The sequence below is a fragment of the Oryx dammah genome, unplaced genomic scaffold (genome assembly GCF_014754425.2).
Source record: "Oryx dammah isolate SB20612 unplaced genomic scaffold, SCBI_Odam_1.1 HiC_scaffold_2, whole genome shotgun sequence".
NCBI lineage: Eukaryota > Metazoa > Chordata > Mammalia > Artiodactyla > Bovidae > Oryx > Oryx dammah.
In genome coordinates this window covers 32,025,573-32,045,832 of record NW_024070186.1, presented here as the reverse complement: position 1 = coordinate 32,045,832, position 20,260 = coordinate 32,025,573, and the positions used below count along the sequence as shown (strand labels likewise).

The 20,260-nt window shown below is 37.8% G+C and overlaps 1 protein-coding gene across 1 annotated transcript in view; it reads left to right on the top strand.

The window, feature by feature from the left end:
- Positions 1-20,260, top strand: part of SLC9A9 (solute carrier family 9 member A9) — a 640,928-nt gene that overhangs the window by 174,480 nt on the left and 446,188 nt on the right. The gene's annotated exons all lie outside the window — the stretch shown is intronic.

Here is a 20,260-nt window from a genome sequence, read left to right as displayed (position 1 = left end):
TATTAGTTCATGTAGTAGTTTGTACAAATTAGAACCCAAATAAAGGCTACACATTACAATTGATGGATATGGCATCTAGTATTTTTTTAATCTGTATGTTACCCTTCCATCTTCTATTTTTCTTGTCACTTATTTATTGCAAAAAGAAAGGCAAATTGTCTTGTGTTTGAATTAAATATGATTGCTTAAAATGTTCCCCTAGCCTCAGGATTCTTGTAAACTGATGGTTAAATCTAGAAATTGAATCAGATCAGGGTTCATTGTTTTGGCAAGATTACTTGCTTGCTCTGAATCTCTACAGAGTCACATCAGGAAGCACAGAGTGTTTGGTGACCCAGCTGTCAGTCTGATCCATCACACTGCTGAATTTCAGCTCCAGCAAAGACCACCAGAACATACCTGTAGTTGAATAAGACATGTTTATTACATGTTATAATGAAGAAACTGCTCACCAGAGGAACACTGGGACCTCTCAGAGGGTGTTAGAAATGAATTGTTATAGGATGTGGGCTAATGGTTGGTGATTTTAGGGAGAGCTTAAGGAATTGGGGTTTTGCTCGGGATTAGATGCTGTCAGAAAGCACGAATGACTGGACATTTTAGTAAATCTCTAGCAGGAGGAAAGACTGAATAGAGCCTAAGCCTATAATTGGTAAAAAACACCATCACTCATAACAGCCAGGATAGGGATGCTGTGGTTTGGACAGTGTTCGTTATTTGTGTTTAAATGTGATTACCCAGTAGTCTTGTTTTTATCTTGATTCTTTATGGTCACAGAGTGAACTTGTCTGATGTTTCATGTGAAATTGTTTACACTCAACAAGCGAAAAACGAGGCCCAGCTGATAGGAACAGGCCAGCTCCCGCATACCAGGGCCTGCTCTTCTCTTTCTTAGAATAGCCCAGCAGCATTGGCACCATGTGGCACCTTGTTTTAAAGACAGCACCAGAGCTGCTGAATCAGCTTCTAAATTTTAACAGCATCCTTAAGTGGTTTATGAATGCATGCATGCTTGCCTGCTCAGTCACTTCGGTTGTGTCCAACTATTTGTGACCCTATGGACTGCTGCCTACCAGGCTCCTCTGTCCATGGGATTCTCCAGGCAAGAACACTGGAGTGGGTTGCCATGCCCTCCTCCACCGGATTTTCCCAGCCCAGGGTTTGAACCCACATCTCTTGCGTCACCTGCATTGCAGGTGGATTCTTTACTCACTGAGCCACTTGGGAAGCCCCAAGTGGTTTATATGCACACAAAAATTTGAAATTTAGCTAGTCAAATCAAATCCCAGTCATGGGGAAGTTCTGTAATCAAATCCCAGTGACCTTCAACCAGACCAGTTTACCTGCCTCCTGAGAAATCTGTATGCTGGTCAAGAAGCAACAGTTAGAACTGGACATGGAACATGGACTGGTTCAAAATCAGGAAAGGAGTACATCAAGGTTGTATTTTGTCACCTGACTTATTTAACTCATATGCAGAATACATCGTGTGAGAGGCTCGAGCTGGAATCAAGGTTGCCAGGAGAAATATCAATAACCTCAGGTTGGTAGATGATACCACCCTTATGGCAGAAAGCTAAGAGGAACTGAAGAGCCTCTTGATGAAAGTGAAAGAAGAGAGTGAAAAAGTTGGCTTAAAACTCAACATTCAAAAAACTAAGGTCATGGCATCTAGTCCTATCACTTCATGGCAAATAGATGGGGAAACAATGGAAACAGTGAGAGACTTTATTTTCTTGGTCTCCAAAATCACTGCAGATGGTGACTGCAGCCATGAAATTAAAAGACGCTTGCTCCTTGGAAGAAAAGCTGTGACAAATCTAGACATCTTATTAAAAAGCAGAGGTATCACTTTGCCGACAAATATCCATATTATCAAAGCTATTGTTTTTCCAGTAGTCATGTACAGATGTGAGAGTTGGATCATAAAGAAGACTGAGTGTCCAAGAATTGATGCTTTTGAACTGTAATGTTGGAGAAGCCTCTTGAGAGTGCCTTGGACAGCAAGGAGATCAAACCAGTCAATCCTAAAGGAAATCAACTCTGAATATTCATTGGAAGGACTGATGCTGAACCTGAAGCTCCAATACTTTGACCACTAATGCAAACAGTTGACTCAGTGAAAAAGACCCTGACGTTGGGAAAGATTGAAGGCAGGAGAAGAAGGGGATGACAGAGGATGAGATTGTTGGATGGCATCACTGGTTCTATGGACACGAGTTTGAATAAGCTCTGGGAGTTGGTGATGGACAGGGAAGCCTGGTGTGCTGCAGTCCATGGGGCTGCAGAGTCAGACACCACTGAGTGAGTGAACAACAACAAATTTTAGCTAATGACCTTAGTACCCATCAATTGTTATGCTTAGCCTAGTATGTATTAGGGGTTACAAACTAGTGCTGTGTTAATTCTATCCTACATTTTTGCATGTATTAGCTCGTACTCTCCCAAAAGAAGTTGTTTTTCAGATCAACCATTTGAGGGCCTGTGATATTATTTAAACAAAAAAATCAGGATAACTTACTGATCTTTGAAAATTTACTAATTTTCAAAATAATGAATTGTTTCTCTAGCATCTCCCACATATGATCAAGGAGGTATATTTTTTCTTTTCTTACTTTTTTTTTTTGCTTTTCCTTTTTAAAAAATTATTTATTTTAATTGGAGGCTAATAACTTTACAATATTGTAGTGGTTTTTGCCATACTTTGACATGAATTAGCCATGGGTGTACATGTGTCCCCCATTCTGAAGCCCCCCTCCCACCTCCTTCCCCATCTCATCTCTCCCAGCGCACTGGCCCTGAGCGCCTGTCTCATGCTTTGAACCTAGACTGGCGATCTATTTCACATATGGTAATATACATGTTTCAGTGTTAAAGTATCATATCAATATATGGATTTAAACATAGTTGATATGTTCCCAGCTACTATAGTAATTATACTTTTTGATTATCAAAATATTCCATTTTTGACAACTAGGAGACTCTTCAGATTTCTTCTGCATCCTTTTGCCATAAACCAAAGTCTTTCAGAGATTTCTTATTTTGGTGCAGGACTAGACGTTCCAACCTTATCTTGTATGTTTCCTGTACCCTGACATGGAAACAAACATTTCTCTAAGAAATCTTGGTTCTTTATAAGAGGGAAATTTATTTAGAGCTTAAAATGTGGGTACTACATGTTTTCATTGCTATTGTGTTGGTCATTGTTTCTTAGATATTTTTATTTGTTTTGAAGGAGAAGTAATATCACAAGTTCATATGAATATTGTTAGTTTCAATTTACATTTACTTAACTGCCTTGAATTTACTTTGTATTTACATTTTTCTTCTGCTACTTTTCTTCTTTCTGTTACATTAATATAATTTCTTATGTGCTTTAAATATATTTTTTCAAGGTTATAATGCCCATTATCACTAAAAATATGATTATTGAAAACTGCTTAGGTTTCATTGCAGTTCTTTTTAAACTTTACATATATGCCACTAGGATGAATAGCTAAAAATTACTGTTTTAAGAGTTCTTAAAATAATCCTTTATGCAGTTATGCCACAAGTCAAATATACAATAATGTTCATGTGCTTCACTTTGCTTTTAATTTCTGTTTTAAAATTAGATTAAATATCTACAGAATTCCAAGATGAAAACAATAGAAAAGAGAAGTCTAGCTTTTATCCTTGTCCTCTCTACTCCAATTTTTCAACCATTTTGGCTGGTTTTTAGTTTACTCTTCTGCTTTAAATCTAAGCAAATAAGCGTGAATACACCCAATCAGGCACACATGGTTCACCACCTTGCTGTTTTTTAATTAGCAGTACTTTGAAGAGTATAATCCATAGCAACATATAAAGAGCTTTTTCATTTTCGTTTATAGCTGCAGAGCACTGTGTAGTTTATTCAACCAGTTGTCTGTTGATGGACATTTGAGGGGTTTTTTTGTCTTTTGTAATTATTAATGGTGTAACAATTAACAACTTTAATAGCTTTTCGCATTTTGCCACTGTTTCTTTGGGACAGATTTCTAGAAGTAGGTTAAAAAATATTTGTAATTTTCCTGGATGCCAAATTCCTCCTCATAAAGTTTGTAGCATTTTGCATTCAAACTAGCAATGTATGACCTTATGTGTTCTGCACAGCCTTGCCAATGCAGAATTCTGTTACAATTTTTAATTTTTACCCACACAATAGGTGAGGATTTTTATTTCTCTGTGGTTTGACTTATTGCTTTTCTTATTATGAGTAAGATTGAACATTTGCTCATATGTTTAGGGTACATATGCATTTTTATTGCCACAAACCAAATGCTTTTAAGTTGCCCTTTTCCTGGTAGGGTTGTTGATAAATTTATTTTTCATATTTCAGAAGCCCTTAATATATTGTCTATAATTTAAGTTACAAATATTTTTTGCATTTTTTTTAATGTATTATTTTGCTTATGGGATGTGGAAGTAAAAAGCACTTATTAATGCCTGATGTTGACCTGTTTTCTGGAAGAAGGTGAAATGAAAGTATGTCTCAGATTTGGAACCTGAGGTGTTGATTAGAGGATCATAGCTGCAGAGTGGAATATGGGGATAGACCGCTTCATCTCCAGGCCTGGAGACGACTGGCCATGACATCATTGCTGGACCATTTCCGGCTATTGTCTCCCAGTGTCAGGGAAATGTAGAAGTTCTTTGGTATCCATGGAAGCAAGGCCTGCAGATAAAGTGTTTTGAACCCATCAGTGACTTCTAGTTTGTTAGGGTTGTTGGATACTTTGTTTTTCATGGTTAAGTCCCACTTTAGGTCACCTTTGAACAAATCTGCATGTTGAAAAGCGTTGTATCTGTTGTTTCTTAGTTCCAGTGCTCATGGCCAAGTTGTTGCAGTCTATGGAATGACTCAGCCAGCTCCAAACACAAGCTTTGTTCCTCCTGTGACTAGTGGTCATTCCTGAGGTTATGTTTACATGACACAGAAGTGATTTAAATAGAAAAAAATATCTGCCTCAGTAAGATGGCTATTAATCTGTATCGTATCAAACAGCTGAGCAGACTGACTTTTTTAAAATACAAAATTGACTCACAGCCATAAAGAGAATCTTGGGAACCAAGTCCACTTTTCAAGCCTGGCACAGACCAGCTGTGCAACTTTGGGCACCACTTTACCTCTCTAGATTTTATGGGTTCCTGGAAGTGGAAGATATTCGATCTCATCTTTTCCAACCACTTCATTTTACAGATGAAGAAACTGACTTTTCATCTGTAAAATGAAAAGTTTTGACTAGAGCCTTTTGCAGCTCTAACATTTTGTGATTCTTAAGAATTTCTGTGAGTTTTTTTTTTTAATTTTAAAACAAGTTTTTTTGTTTTTGTTTTTAGTAGTAGTTCAAAGTGAAGCTAAAGCCCTTCACCCAGACATTTTGGGGTTCTAACCCCAACTCAGCAAATGTTAGAGAAGATCTTGGCTCAGATGGTGAAGTGTCTGCCTACAAAGTAGAAGACCCAGGTTCAATCCCTGGGTCAGGAAGATCCCCTGGAGAAGGAAATGGCAACCCACTCTAATACTCTTGCCTGGAAAATCCCATGGATGAAGGATCCTGGTAGGCGACAATCCATGGGGTCGCAAAGAGTCAGACACGACTGAGCGACTTCACTTTTGCATAGCAGAGACCATACTTAAGCTCCCTTCTATTCTGGGAATTAATTGTTATATTAAAACATACTGAGTATACTCTCTGCTAAATTGGTACAATTTAAGATCTTCAACAACCTTTAAACATCTAGTTAATCTTATCCCACAATTACACATTTCTTGCCTAAATTATTGTGACTCACTAATGAGAACCTATGCTTGCTCTCCAGGTCTGATTTTTCTTGGCCTTCTTTAAATTAATTCTTTCCCATTTACCCTTAGCTAAATCTTAGCTAGGTGTTACTAACTATCCATATTTTTCTTTTATAGATATATATTTAGACTTAAATCTAATTCTTCCTCCATGTTTCCGACTCTCTTCAGCCAATTTTCGGTTTACCTCCAGTTAGGATGATTTGGCTGTTATTTGATTGATTTAACTTCCTCCTTTCCTCTCTAATGAAGGTCTTACTAATGATGTAAAGGTCATCAGCATCCCTTAATAGAAAGAGTGGATAAGTAAAGGCAAGAGGCCCCAAAGAGACTGTGTATAAGAAATTACAGAGTAGAGGAAGAGAGAAATACTTAGAGGGCTTGGTCACTGAACTAGCTCATCTTCAGTTGTGTCCCATATGTGTGTGCTCAGTTACTAGGTCATGTCTGACTCTTTGTCACCCCATGGACTATAGTCCCCCAGGCTCCTCTGTCCGTGGAATTTCCCAGGCAAGAATACTGGAGTAGGTTACTATTTCCTCCTATAGGAGATTTTCCCCATCCAGGGATCAAACCTGCATCTCCTGTGTCTCTTGCATTAGCTGGTGAATTCTTTACCACTGAGCCACCTGGGAAGCCCCAGGTTTATTTAGACAATAATAACAGGAGGATGGGGAAGGGAAGAGAAACAACTCATAACATGGCAATATTGCAGGGCAAAATTCTCAGCAGCTGGAAATAGATTCCATAGTTAATATCCTTTACTTTACAAATGGTCAAAGCCTATCAGGAAACCCTCTGGCCTAATATTATCCTCCTGTCTCTTTCCTCATTGACTTGCGTTCCAGTTTGGTAAATTTAGATTATCCAAGATAATGATTTTTATTATTAAGTTTGAAAAATCCCTTTATATGGAGTGGGTGAGACAGAGAGGTCATCAGTGTATGCAAAGACACTTGGGAATCACGATGTACCTGTGTGCTATTCTTTGAACATGTCAATCTTATTTTTTATTAATGACTAGTCAATTTACAATATTATATTAGTTTCAGATGTACAACAAAGTCATTCAGTATTTTATATATTATACTCCATTTAAAGTTATTGCAAAATAGCAGTTATATTTCCCTGTGCTGTACAATATATCCTTGCTGTTATTTTATACATATTAGTTTGTATCTCTTAATACCATACTGATATCTCGCCCTTCCTCCCTTTTTCCTCACTGGTAAATACTAGTTTGTTCTCTATATCCGCAAGTTTTTTTCTGTTTTGTTATATACATTCACCTGTTTTATTTTTTAGACTGTACATATAAGTGATAATATGGGCTTCCCCGGTGGCTCAGACAGTAAAGAATCTGCCTGCAATGCAGGAGACCTGGGTGTGATCCCTGGGTTGGGACAGTCCTCTGGAGGAAGGCATGGCAACCTACTCCAGTAATGTGACCTGGAGAATCCCCATGGACAGAGGAGCCTGACCGGCTATAGTCCATGGGGTCAGAAAGAGTCAGACATGACTGAACGACTGATCACATAAGGGATAACATAGTGTATTTGTCTTTCTCTGACTAATTTCACTAAGCAGGATACCCTGTAGGTCCATCCACATTGCTGTAAGTGGCAGAAAATTTCTGATGGCCAAGTAATAATCTGTTGTGTATATAAACCACATCTTCTTCAACCATTTGTCCATAGCTGGACACTTAGGTTGCTTCCATAACTTGGCTATTGTGAGTAACTGTGTTATAGATATTGAGATACATGTATCTTTTGGAATTAGTGTCTTCATTTTCCTTGGATATTTACCCAGCAGTGGGATTGCTGGATCATATATAGTTCTACTTTTACTTCTGGAATAATCTTCTATACTGTTTTCCATAGTGGCTGCAACAATTTACAATTCCACCAGCAGGATACTAGAGTTCCCTTTTCACCACATCCTTGCCAACAGTTGTTATTTGCAGAGTTTTTGATGATAGCCATTTTGGCAGGTGTGAGATGATATCTCATTGTAATTTTGATTTGCATTTCTCTGGTGATTAGCATTGTAGAGCATTTTTCATGTACCTATTGGCCATCTGTATATCTTCTTGGAAAAAAAATGTCTATTCAGGTCTTCTGCTCATTTTTTAATCAGGTTGTTTGCTTTTTGACATTGAGTTATATGAACTATTTATTTATTTTAGATATTAATGATATGACCCCTTATTGGTCATATCATTTGCAAATATTTCTCCCATTCAGTAGATTGTTTTTTTTGTCAGTGTTTACTGTTGAAAGCTGTTAAGTTTAATTAGGTCCCACTTGTTTATTTTTGCTTTTATTTGTTTTGCCTTAGAAAACAATCCAAGAAAATGTTGCTAAGATTTATGTCAAAGAGTGTTCTACCTATATTCTTTTCTAGAATTTTCATGGTTTACATCCTTATATTTAAATCTTTAATTCACTTTGAGTCTGTTTTTGAATATGGTCTGAGGAAATGTTCTAATCTCATTGCCTTCCTTGTAACTGTCCAGTTTTTCAGCACCACTTACTGAAGACGCTATCTTTGACCAATTGTATACTCTTTCCTCCTTTGAATTGAAGTCACTGACTCAATTCCGAAGTGTCCGACTTTCTTCGAACCCATGGACTGTAGACTATAGGGCTCTTCTGTCCATTGGATTTTCCAGGCAACAGTACAGAAGTGGGTTGCCATTTCCTCCTCCAGGGAATCTTCCCAACCCAGGGATCGAACCTGGGGTCTCCTGCATTGCAGGCAGACACTTTACCATCTGAGCCACCAGGGTGCCTCCTTTATCATAAATTAATTGGCTCTAAGTGTATGGGTTTATTTCTGAACTCCCTATTCTTTTCCATTGATCTATGAGTCTGTTTATGTGCCAGTACTATGCTGTTTTGATTACTGTAGTTTTTTGTAGTCTGAAGTCAGACAGTGTGATACCTCTAGTTTTGTTCTTTTTTCTCAAGATTGCTTTGACAATTCTGGATCTTTGTGGTTCCATATAAAATTTACAATTATTTGTTCTAGTAAAAATGCCATGGTTTTATTAATAGGGATTGCATTAAATCACTGCTTCAGATAGTATGGCTATTTTAACAATATTACTTCCTCTAATCCAAGAGTATGAGATATCTTTCCATTTACTTGTATCATTTTCAGATTCTTTCATCAGTGTTTTATAGTTTACAGGGTATAGATATTTTACTACCTTGATTTAGTTTATTCCTAGATATTTTATTCTTTTTGATGTGATTTTAAACAGTATTATTTTCTTGCCTTCTCTTTTTGATAATTCATTATTCATATATAGAAAAATAATACATTTCTGTATATTAATCTTGTAACTCTATTAAATTCATATATTAGTTCTAATACTTTGGAGGCTTTAGGATTTTCTGATAGAGTAAGATTTCTCATGATAGAGTAACATGTCATCTGCAAATAGTGACGATTATACTCTTTCCTTTCCAATCTGGATGACTTTAATTATTTTTCTCATCTGGTTACTACGGCTAGGACTTTCAATACTGGGTTAAATAGAAGTGGTGAGAGTGGACATCCTGTCTTTTTCCTGATGTTAAAGGAAAGACTTTAAGCTTTTCACCTTTGAATATGATGTTATCTGGGACACGTCAGAGGCACAGTCTGGCTGCTGCCTCTGGGCATTTGCATTTGTTGTCTCTTTCTCAGTTTCTTCAGGTCTTTGCTCAAATATCACCTCAATGAGATCTTCTCTAAACATCCTATCAAAAATCACACCCTTCATTCCCCCCAACACAGTTGACCCCAAATCATTGTGTCCCCACATTTTCCTTGACTTACATTCTTATACAGCACTAATCACTATTGATCCACTATTTATTTTATTTCCTTATTTTTCCTTATTTTTTGTCCCCTTTGCAAGAGAAGCTTTTTTTCTATTTTTTCTGTTGTTTTCACTCTTCTAATTCTAGCATTTAGAATAGTAGGTTTTCAATGAATGTTTATTAAATTGATGACAATAAAATTGTGGAAGAAACTGCTAAAGTGTGGAGCTTGAAAGTGTATCTCTTCTCAAATATGAAATGTGAAGCAGTTGAATATCCCAGCTCACTGTTGGAGATAAGGAGTCTCATGGCCCCAGGAGGGACAGTGACTCAAAATGAAGGTCAAACTCCTAGCACATAGCTGAACTTCAAACACAAGCTGGGTGGAAATATTAATTTCTGTCCTCAAAAAAAAAAAAAAAAGATATTCAACTAAAACAAAAATATATGTCTTTATTTTTATTCAACCATACAGCCAGTATTTATTTCCCCTTTTTCATTGTTGGTCAGTGGTTTAACACTTTCCAGAAAACACCAAGCCATAGGTTGTAGACTTGCAGAAGCAGTTATAATAGTGTGGATTTTTTTTTTTAGTCAGAAGATGTCCAAAATAGGAGCTTCCTTTAGGAAAATGAAGAACTCAGCACAACACCTTAAATATTAATCACCTAGAAGATGCCAGAAACTCATCCTGGTATTTACAGGACTAACATTTCTTCCAAGATCTGCAGGAAGCCATTCGTTCAGGCACACGTGGACTGTGCATTATTTCACTTCATCAATTTTCCTGTTTCCTATTTGGATTAAAATGTCTTCATTTTATATGATGCAGCTGCATTGAGATTCAAATATAGCTGTGCTGTTCTGAATTCCACAAGTATTAGTCCAGCATTTAAAACTAGAAAAGAATTCTTACTTTGTAGAGTAGTCCTATTTTCTCTCAATAAAGTTAATCCAGGTTGTCCTGATTTAGGTAACCTCACACAGGGCCTACTCGAGTGTTCCTGTGTCCAACACGGTGGCCAGAAGCCACACGTGGCTACCGGAAATGACACTGTTCAAAACTGACAGGCTGTATATATAAAATACACCCTAGATTTCAAAAACGTAATGTGAAAAAGTAAAATATGTCACTGATAATTTTTATAGTGATTATATTTTGAAATTATAACATTAATTGAATATTGAGTTAAATAACATATACTAGTTGCTCAGTGGTGTCTGACTTTGCGAGCCCAAGGACTGCAGCACACCGGGCTTCCCTGTCCATCATCAACTCCCAGAGGTTGTTCAAACTCATGTCCATAGAGTCGGTGATACCATCCAACCATCTCATCCTCTGTTGTCCCCTTCTCCTCCTGCCTTCTATCTTTCCCAGAATCAGGGTCTTTTCCAGTGAGTCAGTTCTTTGCATCAGGTGGCCAAGTATTGGAGTTTCAGCTTTAGCATCAGTCCTTCCAATGAACACCCAGGACTGATCTCCTTTAGGATGGACTGGTTGATCTCCTTGCAGTCCAAGAGACTCTCAAGAGTCTTCTCCAACACCACAGTTCAGAAGCATCAATTCTTTGCCGCTCAGCTTTCTTAATAGTCCAAATCTCAGATCCATACATGGCCACTGTAAGAACCATACCTCTGACTATATGGACCTTTGTTGACAAAGTAATGTCTCTGCTTTTTAATATGCTGTCTAGGTTGGTCATAGCTTTTCTTCCAAGGAAAGTGGAAAGAAAGAAAGTGAAGTCGCTCAGTTGTATCCGACTCTTTGGGATCCCATGGACTGTAGCCTACCAGGCTCCTCAGTCCATGGTATTTTCCAGGCAAGAGTATTGCAGTGGGTTGCCATTTCCTTCTCCAGGGGATATTCCCAACCCAGGGACTGAACCCGGGTCTCCCACATTGCAGGCAGATGTTTCACCATCTGAGCCACCAGGGAAGCCCTCTCTTCCAAGGAACAAGCATCTTTTAATTTCATGGTTGCAGACACCATCTGCAGTGATTTTGGAGCCCCCCGAAAATAGTCTCTCACTGTTTCCATTGTTTCCCCATCTATTTGCAATGAAGTGATGAGACTAGATGCCATGATCTTAGTTTTCTGAATGTTGAGTTTTAAGCCAACTTTTTCACTCTCCTCTTTCATTTTCATCAAGAGGCTCTTTAGTTCTTCTTTGCTTTCTGCCATAAGGGCGGTGTTATCTGCATATCTGAGGTTATTGATATTTCTCCTGGCACTCTTGATTCTAGGTTGTGCTATTAGAATTAATTTTGCCCATTTCTTTTTACTTTTTTAAGGTGGTCACTATATAATTCTGAATTACATATGTGGCTTACGTTATATTTTTATCAAATAGCACTGCTATAGAGCAATATAGATAGGGAACTGTTTTAAGACGAAAGTATTATTTTTCCCAGGTTTGTTGAGATATTATTGACATATAGCATATGTACATTTAAAGTGCACAGGATGATGATTTGATATTCATATGTATCATGAAATGATTACCACAATATGTTTAGTTAACACCTCTATCCCCTCACATAATTACCTTATGTGTATGTATGTGTGTGTGTGGGAGGGGGTATCATTCAAGATCTACTTTCTTAACAGTACTCAAGAGTATAATATAGTATTGTTAACTATATTCACTGTGTTGTATCTTAGACCCCCAGACCTTATTCATCTTATCATTGAATATTTATACCTCATCTCCCCTTTTCCAGACCCTGGCAACCACCATTCTACTCTGTTCCTATGAGTTCAGCTTTTTTCCATTTCACACAAAACGTGTTCCTTAATAGAAATTCCACAATTTAAAATTGAGCAGAAAAATTAAGCACATGTAAACACACTGCACAAATTATGACTTTTGGTGAAATACAGGCACTTTATTTTTACAAGATTGAACTAATATGTCTGAAATTTTCTTTGTAAAGTCTCTTTTCTTGGTCTTATTTTTCTTCTCCAACACATAATAACCCATAAACTAGTTCACACCCATGTTTCAGAAGCAAAGCAAAAAGAAATACAAGTAAATATCTGTCTGATTTTAAATATCACACAACAACCTCTGACTTGAGAGAAGCAGATTAAATAAATTCCTGTCCAAATGTCTCAATTGTGTTCCTTTCCCTTAGTAGGACATAAATAATAAGTTCTCAAAGTCTGACAACCTGAGTTGTTTTTTTAATGCCCATTACTGTTTTGCTTTATGTAGCTTGTCAGAAACTCAGGAAACTTGACATTTATTTTGTTAGCTCTGTTTCAAAGTAATTTGATGCATTTAATGTCCCTAAATTGGCGGGACTCAATATCAGGAATAAATATTTATCCCAAAGTAAGAAAGAGGCTACCTGTGTAGCCAATTGGTAAAATACAGTTGTTATTCTTTTTATTAAATTTAAAAATCAGGTTGATGTAAATTATTAGTTCAGTACTCCAATTAAGGTCAAAATAAACATAGTGCTTAATAGAATCCATTGGTTTTTCTTTTTTTGTTATGTTTTGCCCATGCCATGTGGCTTGTAGGATTGTAGTTTCCCTAACCAAGGATGAAACCTGAGCCCCCTGCAGTAGAAGCACAGAGTCCTAACTACTGGACTATCAGAGAGTACCTGAGAATCCATTTCTTTATTGACTTTCCTAGTGGATCGGATCGGAGAAGGCAATGGCACCCCACTCCAGTACTCTTGCCTGGAAACTCCCATGGATGGAGGAGCCTGGTAGGCTGCAGTCCATGGGGTCGTGAAGAGTCGGGCACAACTGAGCGACTTCATTTTCACTTTTCACTTTCATGCATTGGAGAAGGAAATGGCAAGCCACTCCAGTGTTCTTGCCTGGAGAATCCCAGGGACGGGGGAGTCTGGTGGGCTGTCGTCTATGGGGTCACACAGAGTCGGACACGACTGAAGCGACTTAGCAGCAGCAGTGGCTCGGATAGCAAAGAGTCTACCTGCAATACAGGAAACTCAGGTTTAATCCCTGGGCCAGGAAGATCCCCTGGAGAAGGGAATGGCAACCCACTCCAGTATTCTTGCTAGAGAATTCCATGGACAGGGAGTCTGACAGGCCAGCATCCATAGGGTTATATAGAGTCAGACGATACTGAGTGACTTTCACTTTCATTTCTTTTTAAATAATATTTAATGACTAGAACTAAGAAAGCATCTACAGATGTATCAAAGTACAGAAGGTCTAGTGAGTTCTGCACAGTGTACAATAAATATTTACTGAATAAATGTGATGGTCATTGAATATTGGTTAGAAACACTGTCCATGGCATGTTTAAATCCCCATTCTGTCTGACCCATTTGAGCCCCAGTTAATGATAATAATAAGACTTATTTTAAAGGTTCTTTATAAGAATTCAATGAGATGACAATTTTAAAACTGTTGTCATTTTTATGCCATTCTAAGCTACGGCTGCTATTTTACCATCAGCAAGCAAAACATGCATATTTTTGCTTATTTTCCTAGTAATAGTAATGGCTTTCCATAAATCTACATACTTATTTAGTTACTTCCCTTGACTGACTCATTTGTTCATGAGTTGGGAATGTAATATATATAATATGGCTATTTTGCTTTGGATAAAACACAAATATGGGCACAATAAGGGATAAAAATGGTATGGACCTAACAGAAGTAGAAGACATTAAGAAGAGGTGGCAAGAATACACAGAAGAACTATGCAAAAAAGATCTTCATGATCCAGATAACCACAATGATGTGATCACTGGACTAGAGCCAGACATCCTGGAATATGAAGTCAAGTGGGCCTTAGGAAGCATCATTATGAACAAAGCTAGTGGAATTGATGGAATTCTAGTTGAGCTATTTCAAATCCTAAAAGATAATGTGAAAGTGCTTCACTCAAAATGCCAGCAAATTTGGACAACTCAGCAGTGGCCACAGGACTAGAAAAGGTCAGTTTTCATTCCAAACCCAAAGAAAGGCAACGCCAAAGAATGTTCAAACTACCCATAGCATTCATCTCACACGCTAGCAAAGTAATGTTCAAAATTCTCCAAATGAGGCTTCAACAGTATATGAACTATGAACTTCCAGATGTTAGGATTTAGAAAAGGCAGAGGAACCAGAGATCAAATTGCCAACATCCGTTGGATCATCAAGAAAGCCAGAGAATTTCAGAAAAACATCTACTCTGCTTTATTGACTACACCAAAGCCTTTGATTGTGTGCATCACAACAAACTGGAAAATTCTCAAAGAGATGGGAATAACAGACCACCTGACCTGCCTCCTGGGAAATCTGTAGGCAGGTCAAAAAGCAACAGTTAGAACTAGAAATGGAACAACAGACTGGTTCCAAATAGGGAGAGGAGTACGTCAAGGATGTATATTGTCACCCTGCTTATTTAACTTATGTGCAGAGTATATCATGTGAAATGCCAGGCTGGATGAAGCACAAGCTGGAATCAAGATTGCTAGGAGAAATATCAGTAACCTCAGATATGCAGATGACACTATCCTTATAGCAGAAAGCAAAGAAAAACTAAAGAGCCTCTTAATGAAAGTGAAAGAGGAGAGTGAAAAAGCTGTCTTAAAACCCAACATTTAGAAAACAAAGATCATAGCATCTGGTCCCATCACTTCATGGCAAATAGTTGGGAAAACAATGGAAACAGTGAGAGACTTTATTTTCTTGGGCTCCAAAATCACTGCAGATAGTGATTGTAACCATGAAATTAAAAGATTCTTGTTCCTTGGAAGAAAAGCTATGACCAAACTAGACAGCATATTAAAAATCAGACATTACTTTGCTGACAAAGGTCCATATAGTCAAAGCTATGGTTTTTCCAGTAGTCATGTATGGATCTGAGAACTGGACTATAAAGAAAGCTGAGCACTGAAGAATTGATGCTTTTGAACTGTGGTGTTGGAGAAGACTCTTGAGAGTCTCTTGGACTGCAAGGAGATCCAACCAGTCCATCTTAAAGGAAATCAGTCCTGAATGTTCATTGGAAGGACTGATGTTGAGGCTGAGACTCCAATATTTTGGCCACCTGATGCAAAGAGCTGACTCATTGGAAAAGACCCTGATGCTGGGAAAGATAGAAGGCAGGAGGAGAAGGGGACAACAGAGGATGAGATGGTTGGGTGGCATCATCATTTTGATGGACATGAGTTTGAGCACGTTCCAGGAGCTGGTGATGGACAGGGAAGCCTGGCATGCTGCAGTGCATGGGGTCACAAAGAGTTGGACACGACTGAGCAACTGAACTGACCTGAACTGAAAACACAAATATATTTATAGATTTATATTTCACAGGTAGAAGATAGCAATCTGTGAAAGCAAATGCCAGACCTTGTCATATATCCCCATGTATATTGGTATGCATATCTGTAGTTATGGACATTATTTTCACATGACCATGAAGTGATGATCAAACCTGCAAAATTTCCCATAATCCAGTGACATTATCTAATACCCAGTCCACATTCACTTTCTCTAATTATTTCCTTTTACTTCAATCAGAGCTTCACATTTGACTTCTAGGTATTGTATATCTGTATTCTCTTTTAGTCCAGGACAGTGATTCCCTCTTTCATGCCACCACTTTTTGTTGTATTGAGTTATTGACGATGTTGGTCAGCTGTATAGGATGTCCCACAGTCTAGATTTGCATATTACCTTACCACAAGTGTCATTTTATTTTTCCCATATTTCTATTTTGAGAGTTAGTTCAAAAATATCTTCATTAGATTCAGGTTCACCAGTTTTTCCAAAAATACTACATAGGGGCTTCTGTATAGCTTATGTTGCATCACATCAAAAGTTATATATTCTCTGGTGTTGACTTTTAGTGACCAGTTGGGTTCAAGTGGTCATAACCCGATTCCATGTGATTAAAGACTTGCAGTGTGGATATTACCCTGAATTATCTGGGTTGCCTCAAGCTTCTCACCTGCAAGCATGCTCAGGCTTGTCTGACTCTTTGCAGCTCTGTGGACAGTAGGCTGCCAGGCCCCTCTGTCCATAGAATTTTCCAGGCAACGATACTGGAGTGAGTTGCTATTTCCTCATCCAAGGGATCTTCCTGACCCAGAGATTGAACCCTTGTCTTCTGCATCTCCTGCATCGGCAGGAGGATTCTTCTGCCACTGAGCCACCTGGGAAACCCCATCACATGGGTCTCTAAAAGCTAGAGAACCTTTCCTGGCTATGATCAGGGATAGATGTGACTATGGAAGACACATAGAGTGAACAATTTTCTGGTTTTGAAGATAAAGAAAAGGGTCTATTGACCAAGAAACGTGGAGAGTGGTCTCTAGAAGCCAAAAAGGACAAGGAAACCAATTCTTCTTCAGAACCTCCAGAAAGTCCTGCTGACACCTTGACTTTATCCCATGGAGGCTCATGTTAGACCTCTGACATCCAGAACCATAAGAGAATTCATTTATGTTGTTTTAAGCCGCTGAGTTCATGATAGTTTGTTATAGCAACAATAGAAAACTAATTTTTAAGTGTTATGAAATATATAGCTAGATTTAAATATCTTGAATTATCTCATGAAACTTTTTATAGCTTCTCTCTTAGACCAAGTATCAAGACAATATCTCCACATTCCTTTTAGATGATATAAGGAATTCCTTTTAGATTACATAATAAATAATTTGAAATAATAAAAGTGTAAGATATTTTTGCAGAAAGAGGCTTTAGAAATCATTTAATGTAACACTCTTAACTTTACAAAAGACCGAACTAAGGTTTAGAGGTGAATGACTTGATCCTAAGACAGTCATGTCAAAACAACATTATAATAACTCCAAAAAATTTATGAAGGTCTGCAGTGAGTTCTGGGAAAGTGATGGCCTTAACTTGACTTCCTTGCTTTAGTTACACACACCAACGTACTTGATTTTGCTAAAATCAAATAGATGCCTATATTCAACCGAGGGCTGGTGAAGCCGTGAGCTCAGCACAGGTGAGGTAACAAGCACTGAACTTTCTCTACCATGAGGAGAATGAGCATCTAGGTGCCATCTTCACAGATGCTTCAGATGGCCAATGGAAAGCTATGAATATTCACCAAAGGTTTGGGTTTGCAGAAATCTGTGGGTCTTGGTGATGAAAAAGGATGAATAAGTTGAACAGCTCGCTCCTGTGTGAGTGAACTTGGTCTCCTCGATTGCTGGGCAAGGGGTTAGCCTCCTCACAAGTGCCTGAGGGTCGCCCACCTGCTTCTACACCACTGGCCAGCTTTCTGCCACTTGTGCTGTGCCGTGCTTAGTTGCTCAGTCATGTCCGACTCTGCAATCCCATGGGCTATAGCCTGCCAGGCTCCTCTGTCCATGAGGATTTTCCAGGCAAGAATACTGGAGTGGGTTACCATGCCCTCCCCCACGGGATCTTCCCAACTCAGGGATCAAACGCAGGTCTCCTGAATTGCAGGCAGATTCTTTACCATCTGAGCCACTTGGGAAGCCCACTTTCTACCACTTACAGGACTGCTATTTGTAGGGTAGTCCAACAGGCTTAAGCTCCAATAACCCAACAAGGAAAAATAAAAACACAACATGGCTTTTTAGCAGCCTGAGGGAGGAAGATCAATCAAAACAAACAGAGCACACTAAATTTCCGAAGCAGCCAGAAGACAATTTGAATAACATTCTTATGAGAAAAGTTAAGAGGATTGGGGGGCGAGGAGGGGCGGATAAAATTCATGATTTTTCAGAGTAAACAACTGGATAGATAAATTAAAGGATGATACAGTTAAGACTTGCCCTTCACAACAGACAATTATCTGACCCCAAATGTCAATAGTTCGAAAATTGAGAAACCCACATTAGCTAATTTCTTGGGTCAGTGTTTAGACCCTTGGGGAGAGACAGCATTGGTAATCTGCCAGCTTCAGGATTTGTATGGAAAGAGAACGCCTTAACTCATCACCCCAGATCTTTTGTACTGGTCTGATATTACTGTCATGAACACCTGTCCTAGTGTTTAGCTAATTGTGTATGCTTTGTGTGGCAAGGACCTGGGCAATAATTACTCCATGAAAAACAAATGAGCCAAAAGGGTGGGGCTTTTTTTTATATATATGTGTATATATATATATATATATATATATTTCCTAATTTGTCTTTTCACTGCTGTGTCTAGCTGCCTTTTCTGGAATCTGATGGACCCCTCCCACCTCCCTCACCTCTCTTCTAGAAGCTACAGTTCAAAACCACCTTCTTTCTTCCTGAGCACTTCTCATGGTTTTTGTTGGTATTATTATTATTATCTGTTTGTTACAATTCCATTTTCTTTGTATAATTTCTCTATCAGTGATTTAAGGGAAGAAACCAGTAGTTTACACTAGCTTATCGTCTTGGTGATAGGAAGAATGTATGATAAATTTGCCTCTTTTGCCTAAAATAATATCAAGATTTAATGTAATTCTCATGAAAATCTAACATTTTAAAAATTGGAATGGGATAAAATATCTTAAAGTTTATAAATTAGAACAAAAGCATGAGGGCAACTGCCTAACCAGATGTAAGAATATACTACAAAGCTATTATAATAAAATTAATATGGTGCTGGCCTAGGAATAGGGAGATCAGTTGGAAAAAAATAGAGGATCTAGAAACAAGTTTTGGTATAAATGAGAATTTGAGGAATCATATTTTAGTTCAGTGGGGAAAGGATTGTATATTTAACAAATGGTACTTGCACAAATGTCTGGCTATCCATTTAGAAGATTTTAAAATGGGATCCTTATCTAACCATTTGCAAAAATATACCCAGCAGAATTAGAATGTAAATGAAAAAATAAAGTAAATGAACTCCTGAAATAAAATTTGTACATTTATATTTGCAGATTATTGATAAGGAATTTCTACTTAACAAAGAATGAAAATCCAGAATCTATAAATAAAGAATAGACATATTTGACTTCATAAAATTGTTTTAAATGAGAAAAGATACCATAAACAAAGACAATAGACAGGCAATAACTTGGGGAAGAAAGCAATTAAATATAGAGGACAGCGTATTCCTATGTCTATTATATTAAAACACTTAAAAAGTGACAGTCTGGCAATAAGTAAAAGAAAAATGGGCAAAGACAATAAAGAAGCAGTTCCTAGAAGTGGAAATCCATTTGGGCCACAAATGTGAAGTTATTCAAACTCATCAGAAATCATGGAAATATAAAATAAAGTAACAGCATATCACTTTACCCCTAGCAGTTTGGCAACAATTATAAGGCCAAGAAACAGTCATTGCTGGCAGGGAGGCAGAAAAAAGTGCACTCTTACACATTTCCAGTGGAAATTTAAATCATGAACAGACTTTTGGAAAGCAATTTGGCAACAGCTATTAGAATTTAAAATACATAGCCTCTTCTCCCAGTGATCTGACTCCTGGGAGCCTGCCTCACACAAGTAAAAAGACTAGTTCTTAAGGATATATGGACAGGGATGTTTATTGCAACATTTTTTTAAGTGGGGAGTGGGTTTAAAAAAGAAGCGTAATGAATCCTGTCAATAAGGTGATCTACCCAGTGTTGTGTAGCCATTAAAAAGATAAATTAGCGCCCTTCAAGCTAACTTGAGAGTCTTCCAGGAGACATTGTTGACTATGTAAAGCAAAATATGGAAAAGTATATAT